At 32.0% G+C, this 9,480-nt stretch overlaps 1 long non-coding RNA gene across 6 annotated transcripts; it reads left to right on the forward strand.

Moving 5' to 3' along the window:
* Positions 1 to 281: 281 nt before the first annotated feature.
* Positions 282 to 9,001, forward strand: LOC141692791 (uncharacterized). 6 transcript variants are annotated; one of them, XR_012562914.1, is made up of 7 exons: positions 285 to 640; positions 2,097 to 2,316; positions 5,207 to 5,279; positions 5,862 to 6,402; positions 6,491 to 6,641; positions 8,228 to 8,464; positions 8,566 to 9,001. It is a non-coding gene; the product is annotated as an uncharacterized LOC141692791 (long non-coding RNA). The 6 variants fall into 6 exon arrangements; XR_012562911.1 differs by having other exon boundaries at positions 283 to 640; positions 5,164 to 5,279; positions 6,491 to 8,464; XR_012562910.1 differs by having other exon boundaries at positions 283 to 640; positions 6,491 to 8,464.
* The last annotated feature ends 479 nt before the right edge of the window (positions 9,002 to 9,480 follow it).

A 9,480-nucleotide genomic window follows, 5' to 3' on the forward strand; every position in this document is an offset into this window, starting at 1 on the left:
TGCTCTTTTTATTTTCAGGTAACATTTTATATTAATATTTTAAAATGATCTAATACAACATATAAGATTGCGAGATATTTAGAAATATTTAAATTTATTATGAGATTTAATGGGACATATTCCGATGAAATCTTAGATATTAGTAGTTTTTTTAATACATTGTTTAAAATTTTTTTGGGTAGGCTATTGGTGTCTTTTCAATAACTTTTTCAAAATCAAATACTCAATTGTATTTGTGTGTCGTATAAAAAAATTAAGTCCGAGTGCTACGGGCTACTGCTTTTTTTAAATAATTAATCGCATACTCGGGTCATGTTAATATTTTCGGACCTGGTTTAACAATCATACCCGATACCGAATGGAATACTCCGTATAAGATTCCCCTTTTGTTCATCATCTAGGGTTTACATTACACAGCAATGGCGGACGATGACGACGAATCATCATCATCACCATCACTTCTTATCAGCTCCATGATTTAAGCTCAATTGAGCTTCCTCCAACTTCAACGGAGTTAGATTTAACGTGTAATCGTCTCAAAACATTGGATCCTCGTATCGGCGATCTCGTCAAATTTCAAAAAGCTTTCTTTTCGACTGAACCTTCTGGATGATTCTGTAACTGAAGCTCGGAGCTCCAAGTACTCGTCTTTTCCCCATATCTTGTGTTTTTCGATTGTTTTTATTAATCTCGTGAAATGAATATTCGAAGAATGAATGATATCGATAAATTAATAAATTTGTCTAGTCTTGAAGTCATTCTTTTATCGAGATCTATTTTCTGTGCTTTCTGTTTAATTTTATAAAACTTTGATTACATTTACATGTGTAGTTACAGTTACTCGTTTGTGCTCGTTTATAAATGCTAAGTTGTGGATATTGGTTTGTTTCTGAGTGCCGTTTGTGTTGTTTCTGTTATGATTAGTAATATTTTTTGATGAATCTTTCGTTGTTAGAACAGTTTAATAGCTATGCTAATATATGTAATTTTCCTTTCGTAATGTGTATTGGAATTTTTAAAAATTATTACTATGTAAATTATGTGGACGTGTCTTGTGTTAATGTAAGATGCATGTACATAATTAAGAGGATTTCATGTATGATACTCCCTCCGTCCCAAAAAACGTTTCCCGTTTTGACTTTTTATACTATTCATGGTAAGCGTTTGACTACTAATTTACGTCTAATCTATAAGATCAAATATAGTCATGAGTGATCTTGTTAGATTCGTATTTATGAGTACTTTAATACAATGAAGTTTTTATATTTAACAATAATACGAAATTAAAGATATTAATAATCAAAAGTGTGCATTGACAAACGTGTCCCACACATACGGGAAAAGTATTTAGGGACGGAGGGAGTAATATATATTGGATAATTGGTGTTTGTTTAGGCAGAGTACTTAAACATGTTTCGGCTAATTTTTGCTGTAATGGTGCTAGCAAGACTTGAATACACGTGTCGCTGTGTAAAAATGGTTTTGGTATTGAAGGTATAGGATAATATTCCTGTTCTTGCAATTTTGAAAGAATGTTTTTGTCTGAATTTTGGCATTTCATCGCTTTTTTACTGTAAACCCTTTCAGACTTGTGAGCTTATTTTTTGTTTACTGTTAAGGTAAGATAGTAGTGTGACAGTTTAACCCGGTCTTAGTAAATTATAAATCATTCCTGATGTAGGACAGACTTAATAAAGAAGTAACTACATAGTACATAAATTAAAATATTACTAAAGAAAGGGCACCCCTGTCCCTATGAACCCCAGTTAATTCATTTTTCTGTTGTGCCAAGCCAAATAGGATAATCAGATTGATATCAGAGATTCAATGATCTTACGATATGCAAACTGTTTGCAAAAATGAATAAAACAACCTAATCTGGTATTGTCGATAAATATATCTATATATATATGTATATACAAGTTTCTGTCTATGTTTGGTGAAGATACAATAATGTCGAAGTTCTGATTTCTGAAACTCTTGTAAGAGTAATTATCCATGTGCTATTGGTATTCTATATTTCTAATGCTGGCAGTGGCAGATATTTGCTATTGCCAGTCTAAGAACTCAGTTCCTCATACTTTACTCTATTTCAGCATGTACGTAGTCGACATATACGAAATTCTTCTGAAGATCATTTAAGATGTAAGCAACAATGGCACTTATAATTGCACTCCCATCCAATATAATTCGGAACTTCATGTCGGATGGAACCCCGGCAGTGGCAGCAAATGCAACAGAGGCACCAATTAAGAATTTTTGGAGTGTCTGGAAAGTTGTGTGTGCTTTTTTGCACGACTAAAATCGTTGATAAAAGTAAGATGATCACTATTAACGAACCAGTTAGGGTGTTGTTTTTATGCTATTATGAATTTATCCGTTATTAATATAACATAACTAATGCCGGATGACTGGACTTGTTATGGGTTTCGTAGTTGAACCACAGGACCTTGCAGTTGACCTGTACTTGATACAATCTATGTCCCCGACTCTGTATTTAATATTTAGTACTACAGTCAGAAAATAATGCTGAGTCTGACACTTGGATTGTTGTGAACTTCCAGCCCAGTCGGGGTAACTTATGCAATCTTTACATGAAACTAGACTTGTATTATCTGTAGGAATGGTGATTCAATTAAATTTATACATCTTGGGAAAATGCTCGTGTTCTGACATTTTTAAGTCAGGTATATTTATAATGGCAACTGTATCATGTTATTCCACAACTATCATTTGTGCCAATGAAGCTGCTAAGTGAAATTTATAAATTATGATGACCATGAACCAATTAAGGTGTTGTAGTTATATGTTGTTTCCACTTGGTGAATTTATGAGTTAAAATTATCTAATGCCCACAGGGTCAGACTTCTTACAGGTTTTCTACTTGAACAATATAAGACCCCTGTGTTGCTCTTGAACTTTAGACAAATACACATTCCTAGAAGGATTTCAAATTTATATAGCCCCCGACCTCACCCGCACCCCAAAAACAGTGTAGTATGCAGTAATTAGCTATCATTTTACATTTTGGCACATGGTGTTTTGACATTCTTGGAGTCAGTTGAGTTCTATATAGAAAGGGTAAAATTATTTGGTTTATGTTTTCATTTAGTGTAATAACTGTAACGGATAATGGAGGAGAAAGTCATTATTAGTTTATGAAATTTAGATTTCCTGAATATGGATCTGAAATGAGACACGAGGGTGGGGACTTCGCATATAAGTTTAATGCAAGTGAAAGTTATATATTTTTAATTCATTACGATTTTAAAATAGTGTTTTCAAGCAATCAAACACATACATTTAATCTATGTCGAATTCATAGCATATTAACAAAAAAGATACTTTAGAACAAGTTCTCCATGATCACCCCTGATTCAGCAATTTGGACAGCTTTTTTTAATATTATTATTTTAGTTATATAGGGACACCACTTATAAAATATCATGATTTATAATCAAGTTTCCCACACATAATTATTGTATATTATTATTATTATTATTATTATTATTATTATAGACCTAATATTCAAATATTAATATTTATTTATACTTTTTATTTATAATTCACTTAATTATATTATTAATTTGATAATTAATAATGTATGAACTCATGTTCAGAATTTAAATTAAGGTTAAAGATAAATATAATTTTATTTAATACCATTAAAAAATTATTACCTAAAATGTTATTATATTTGTATGCATATATGTATGTATGTATATATGTATGTATATATATGTATGTATGTATAAGTATGCATGTACTTATAAATGTATGCATGTTTGTATTTTTAATCACTATATAATATGAGTTATGGATAAATATTCATATTAATTATGCAACAATAAATAGATTTTTATTAAATGAATGATGAGATGAAATAAATATTAATGCAATATTAAAGATTTACACTAATATATATATATATATATATTTTTTTTTGATCAAATATATAATAATAATCACTACGCCATAGATTACATACTGCAATCCTTCATCCTAGGGTTGCAAAGAAAAGTGTAATAGTAGCGTTCTAAATAATTGTCTATCGCAACCCCTCTTTTTTTAATGCTGCGGTATAGTTATAATGTGTTACCAAAATAACACATATATATATATATAAAGATGATTTTCTTTTTAATTTACCTAATTAATAATTATTTAGAAATAAATGAAATAATAATTGAAATATATATTATATTTATTTTTAAAAGTTAATAATATTAGTGTAGTGATTTACAATATTATATTGATAAATTGAACGCTTTATAAAACTTAAAAAGCTATTAATATTTAGTTGATATATATATTGATCATTTTAAAATATTTACATATTGTTTAATTTGTTTGTTTCTTGTAATTAAATGTTAAACTAATATTTATTAAAAAAAAATTAATGATTAATATTGTAATATAGTTAATAGGGTATTAATAGAGATATTTATGATATTTTTATAATATAATAATTTTTAATTATTTGAAAAGGATTAAAATATTGAAAAAGTAACATATACTTTCTATAAAGGAAACAATTAATTTTGATTTCTAAAATTTAGCTATTTGTTAAATGAGTGATTTATGATATTATTTCTAAAATATTTTGTAATTTAAAATTAAAACTTAAATGATAAAATTTATAAAAATAATTAATAAATTTAATACCAAAATATATTTTTATCGAAAAAAATGCCAAAAAGACTTCAGAGGTGCTAAACTTGCCGCGTTGTAACTTTTACAACATAACATTGAGAAGAATAATACTTTTGTTTTGATTTCCCATTTTCCTAACCCGACTCAAACTCTAATTTTTAATCAAAAATTCAGGTCAAATCCTTGTTTGTTGATACAAATCGATCATGAATTCTTATTATCCTGCTTTTCTCTCTCGATTCATATATATAACTTAATATTTCTAGTTTGGAATCACTTTATCTCTCAAACCCTAATTTGTTCTTCATATATGCTCTCTCTCTCTCATTATTCAATCAAATCTATGTGTCTTCTCAGTGATATAGTGTTAAACACGATGTTAAAACACTTATTATTTCACTAGTCCGAACTTCAAGTCAATCATTTGGTCATTGTTTCGAAGCTCTTAAGTTCATCAATGGTGATTTTGCATCTCTGGTGACGATTCTTTTTTCTAATTGGAGTATACAGATTGAGCTCAACATGGTTTATGGGTTTTTGTTCTCTTCTGCAGAATGTTGGATTTATTTGGGCTTTTAGCTAATTCATCTCCTCTCTCTCCTTCTCTCCCCCCTCTCTCTCTTAAGGTAAAGTTTGCTGCTTTTTTCAATCTTGTTCTTGATTTTTACTAAAGTTTGATTCTTTATTACTGTTTAGATCATTTTGTGTCTGTGATTGAAGTTATTAGGGAAGTTATGGTAGTGGTGGTAGTAGTTGCAAGAGTCGGGGAAAGAGTTCTTGGCTTGTCAGAACTCGTTGTATAACCTTACGCTTGATGAGGTTCAGCCATCTCTTTCTCTGGGTTCAAATCCAATTTTGGATGCATATAATGAGGACTCAAATGACTATTTCACCTTCCCCTTTAATGGGTACAGTTTCAGATACCCAAATACCTGGGAGGAAAAGTAATACTTCGGGGGATGTTGAGGAAAAGTACACTTTCAACTTTACATACCTTCTGTTTGGCCGAGAGTGCTTCTTTACAAGCTGTGTTGTACATGTTTATCATTTGCTTGAGCTCCAGCTTAAGTTTTCTCATCTCTGCTTCTAAATCATCCTGTAAATAATATATAACCAACATCAGTATTCAAACTTAATCATTATGGTTAAACATCTGTTACATTCATTCATTCGCAGACCGGAAATTAAGTCTGATTATTCGATAACAGGAAAAAGCTGGCAAGGAAGTTTAAGGGAAATGTCACAGCTGCAGGTTCCTACATAAAATTTATGATTGACTCTCATCGTTGGCGGAGATGAGGACAAAATATCACTTTCAGACGAGACAAAAGAGAGTTCAGTTGGTGTCATCGTGTCCCCTGATCTTCTTCCATTTTGATATGTATCAAAGCTTTAGAAATTGTCCAAGTCTAAGAAGTTTGAAAAGCTCGAAAGCCTTGGGGTTGAACTCGCATCAAAACTTTCAAAATACATGCGATCGGTGCTCGGTCTACTGGAACTGTTGAAGGATAAGTCGAGATCATCTGAATTTGCAGTTAGGGCTCTCCTATTAGCAAATGGTGATCTATTAGTGACAAAATAGATCATATGAATTTACAGTTTGAACGACTACAATAATTTTTAGGTCATCCCTTCTAATGTCTCGAAAGCTGAATAATCAGAACTTGCCTGCTAAACCCTGAATCACTTGGAAGGCTCTGAGAAGTTTGTTCCGATGGTGGCTTTGGAACTAATGAGAGAGAATGCCAGGTATTAAACAAACTTAATATGTGAAAGGAAATGGATATAGAAGTGTTGGATTAATATTGTCATAAAGAGATTACCTTTTGAACTGTAGGAATGAGGTGTTGATGTCTCTGATTCGGATTTAATGCTGGGCGCGAGCAGTACTTGGCTACGAAGGGGTGATATAAATGGCGCAGGCCTTGAAGCAGCTCGCGTGGTGGAAATTTTTCCTTTAGAGATGACGTAGATGGTACAAAAATCAGGTATACCTTTTGCTACACTTCCATGGATATCTTTTGATTTAAATCTACAGTCAAGAAATGTCAGAGAAATTATAGTATGAGCATTGTTTATGTACTGATACGCGATAAATAGCAGTCTAAATGCTGTAATTAAACTTTGAGGCCAAAGTAGTATGAATATTGATTATAGACTTGTACATAGAGAGATCAAAGCTCCAGAGATAGGACCAGACATTTAACTTAAAAAAAACTTCATAAAAAGCAATGTTGTTACATGACTGTGGATTTCAAATGTAATTTTCTGCATAGTCACCATGAGCCAAAAGATATTTACCAAAAATATTTAGTCTGCAGAGTTGCATTAGACATGGATTAAGAACTCAAAGCATGTAATGAATAAATTATAAAACACTGTTTCATTGGAATGTTCAGGACATTTGCGATTTTAGGAATGCATACCTTAAAAACTCTCCTTTCGAGCCAGCACCAATCACCAAAATCTCAATTGTTATTTCTGTAACATATTGGACTATTCCTCTGGCTACATCAGTGTCTTCTAGGACAATATCTTGATAATTGATCTGATAACATGGGTATTTATTAGGTGGAAGCAGAAAAATATGAAGAATGATCACGCCAAATATAAGAAAGTTATTCATTTCAATTTTCTTTTACTAGTGCAAATCAAGCCAACTCAGCTAATTTTAATACATTTTATCAATCAAATATTGACTGGTGTTGGCAACTCAGTTGATGCTTCTTTGTGTGTATTAATCCCGCAAACAGAATGTGGTTGGCAATTCAGTTGATGCCGATGTTAATATACAAAAAAGAGTGGAGATAGTTTGTCATGGTATGAGGCTCTTCCAAAACACCTAGTTCTTGGTACCTTGGTTATATTTAAGCAGCTAAAAAATGGAAACTTGTTGGTGAGGTATATAGGTTTTCTGTTTACTGTCATCTCTTATAATGGGTAATATCAATTCTGAGTAATTTAACTTTCAGAGAGCTTGAGGAAGTATCACTTACAATGACTCAATGCGCTATTCTTTTTTATAATTTGTCAGATCTGAAGAAATTTTAACAGTAGTGCTAATGAAGATAAATTTTCTTTTTTCATTTTTGTTATTTCTTCTTTATTTAAGCCAGAGGCTTGCTTGTTTGTAATTAAGCAGGGGACAGGTGGAGTCAAACATTCCTAGCAGTGTCACTATCAAATTTGCAGTTTATTATTATTAATTAGCTGATAATAGGCAGTACATACTAAGTCGAAAGGTTTTTTTACAACATTTACAGCATTAGTCCCAATTGACAAACTAGTTATTTATTGTCAGTCTGCATTATTTTTCAAATTACTTCGGCATGCTAGTACATATGAAACTGTCACAGGATTTAATAGATACAGGTTTACAAGATTGGTAACTATAGTTATCAATACATGAGAGTAGCAACAGACTATTTTGAAATCCAATGTCGAGCAACAGTATGTTATATTTTTCTTGTTTGCTGATGAGAGAAGAGACTTTACTTGAAATTGTGGCCAGATTTTACATTGCACAAAGTGTTTTGGCCATAGTGTCTATTCATAAGCACAACTATGTACACAGGTGAAATTTGTTTCTGTTAGTGTTTACTCAAATGAATTTTGGAGGTTTATTTGCATATTGCTCCATTGTGCCACATTGGTGGATTATCATCAGCCATGACCATGCTAATGGTAGGTGGTTGTCATATTTTAATGCCCAAGTTTGAAGCTAGGTTGGCTTTAGAAGCCATCGACCAACATGAAGTGACATCCCTATAACTGTTCCTGCAATGCTGGCTGATATGGTCTATGTAATCAGGTATGTAGAAAATAAGAAATTCAATTTAAAGCATTAATACTCTATTTTTATATCTTCTACTTTCTTCTTCTTCTAACTGGACAATTTCAATGTCTACACAGACCACACTTGTGTTGATTGTATTTATGGTCATATCGGTAACTTCTGGCAGGACAACAGAATCATTGGACAGGTTGTTAACTGTAAATAAAATCTTAAATGGAGGTGGGAGTCTTTCAGCTGAGCTACTCAAAGATGCAATTCAATTTTTTCCAAGATCAAAAATTATCTCTGCTTATGGTGGGTTTTCTTCCAGTTCTCCAGATTTTATATATCAATCTGATGTTCAGCTAAGGGAAATGGAAGAAAAGATGAAGTAGCAAAAAGAAGAAGTTGACGCAAAGATGAACAAGATGCAGGAGAACTTCAACTAGGCGCTGAGAAAACTAGGTGAAGCAAACCCTAGCCTCAATGTCAATATGGCGGAGCTATGCGCCACAATTTCAAGTGACCATGATGATGGCAGTCCTGTTACCATGGTCGCTCCTATTACTGAAGGTGGTTCTACCTAGTCAGAAGCGTTCTAGCAGCATTCTCATTCTACTTTGTTTTTCTCAGTATTACTATGTTTAGATTTTGAACTATAACTTTAACTTGTTAAAACTTTCGCTTTTGTTTTATGGTTGGTAGACAATTGGTGGTATAACGATGGTAGTATGGTGATGGTGAAGGTTGTGGTAGTATGGGGAAACTGATGGTAGTATGGTGAAGGTAGTGGTAGTATGGTGATGGTTGGTGGACTGATTTTTATGGTTTGTGGATTGTGTTGGTTTAAGAAAATGGTCTTATTTATGGGCATGTTAATTTACAAAAAGTTCCTAGCATTTTTTTTATAAAAGCGTTGCAATAGGTCTTTATAGTGTTGTTAATAATCACTAAAAAACGCTGCAAAAAACACTAAAAAGCGTTGCAAAAAATACTAAAAAGCGTTGCAAAAAATACTAAAAAATGTTGCATCGATACCCCACATGGGGCCC

Source organism: Apium graveolens, chromosome 10 (assembly GCF_009905375.1).
Source record: "Apium graveolens cultivar Ventura chromosome 10, ASM990537v1, whole genome shotgun sequence".
Taxonomy (NCBI): Eukaryota; Viridiplantae; Streptophyta; class Magnoliopsida; order Apiales; family Apiaceae; genus Apium; species Apium graveolens.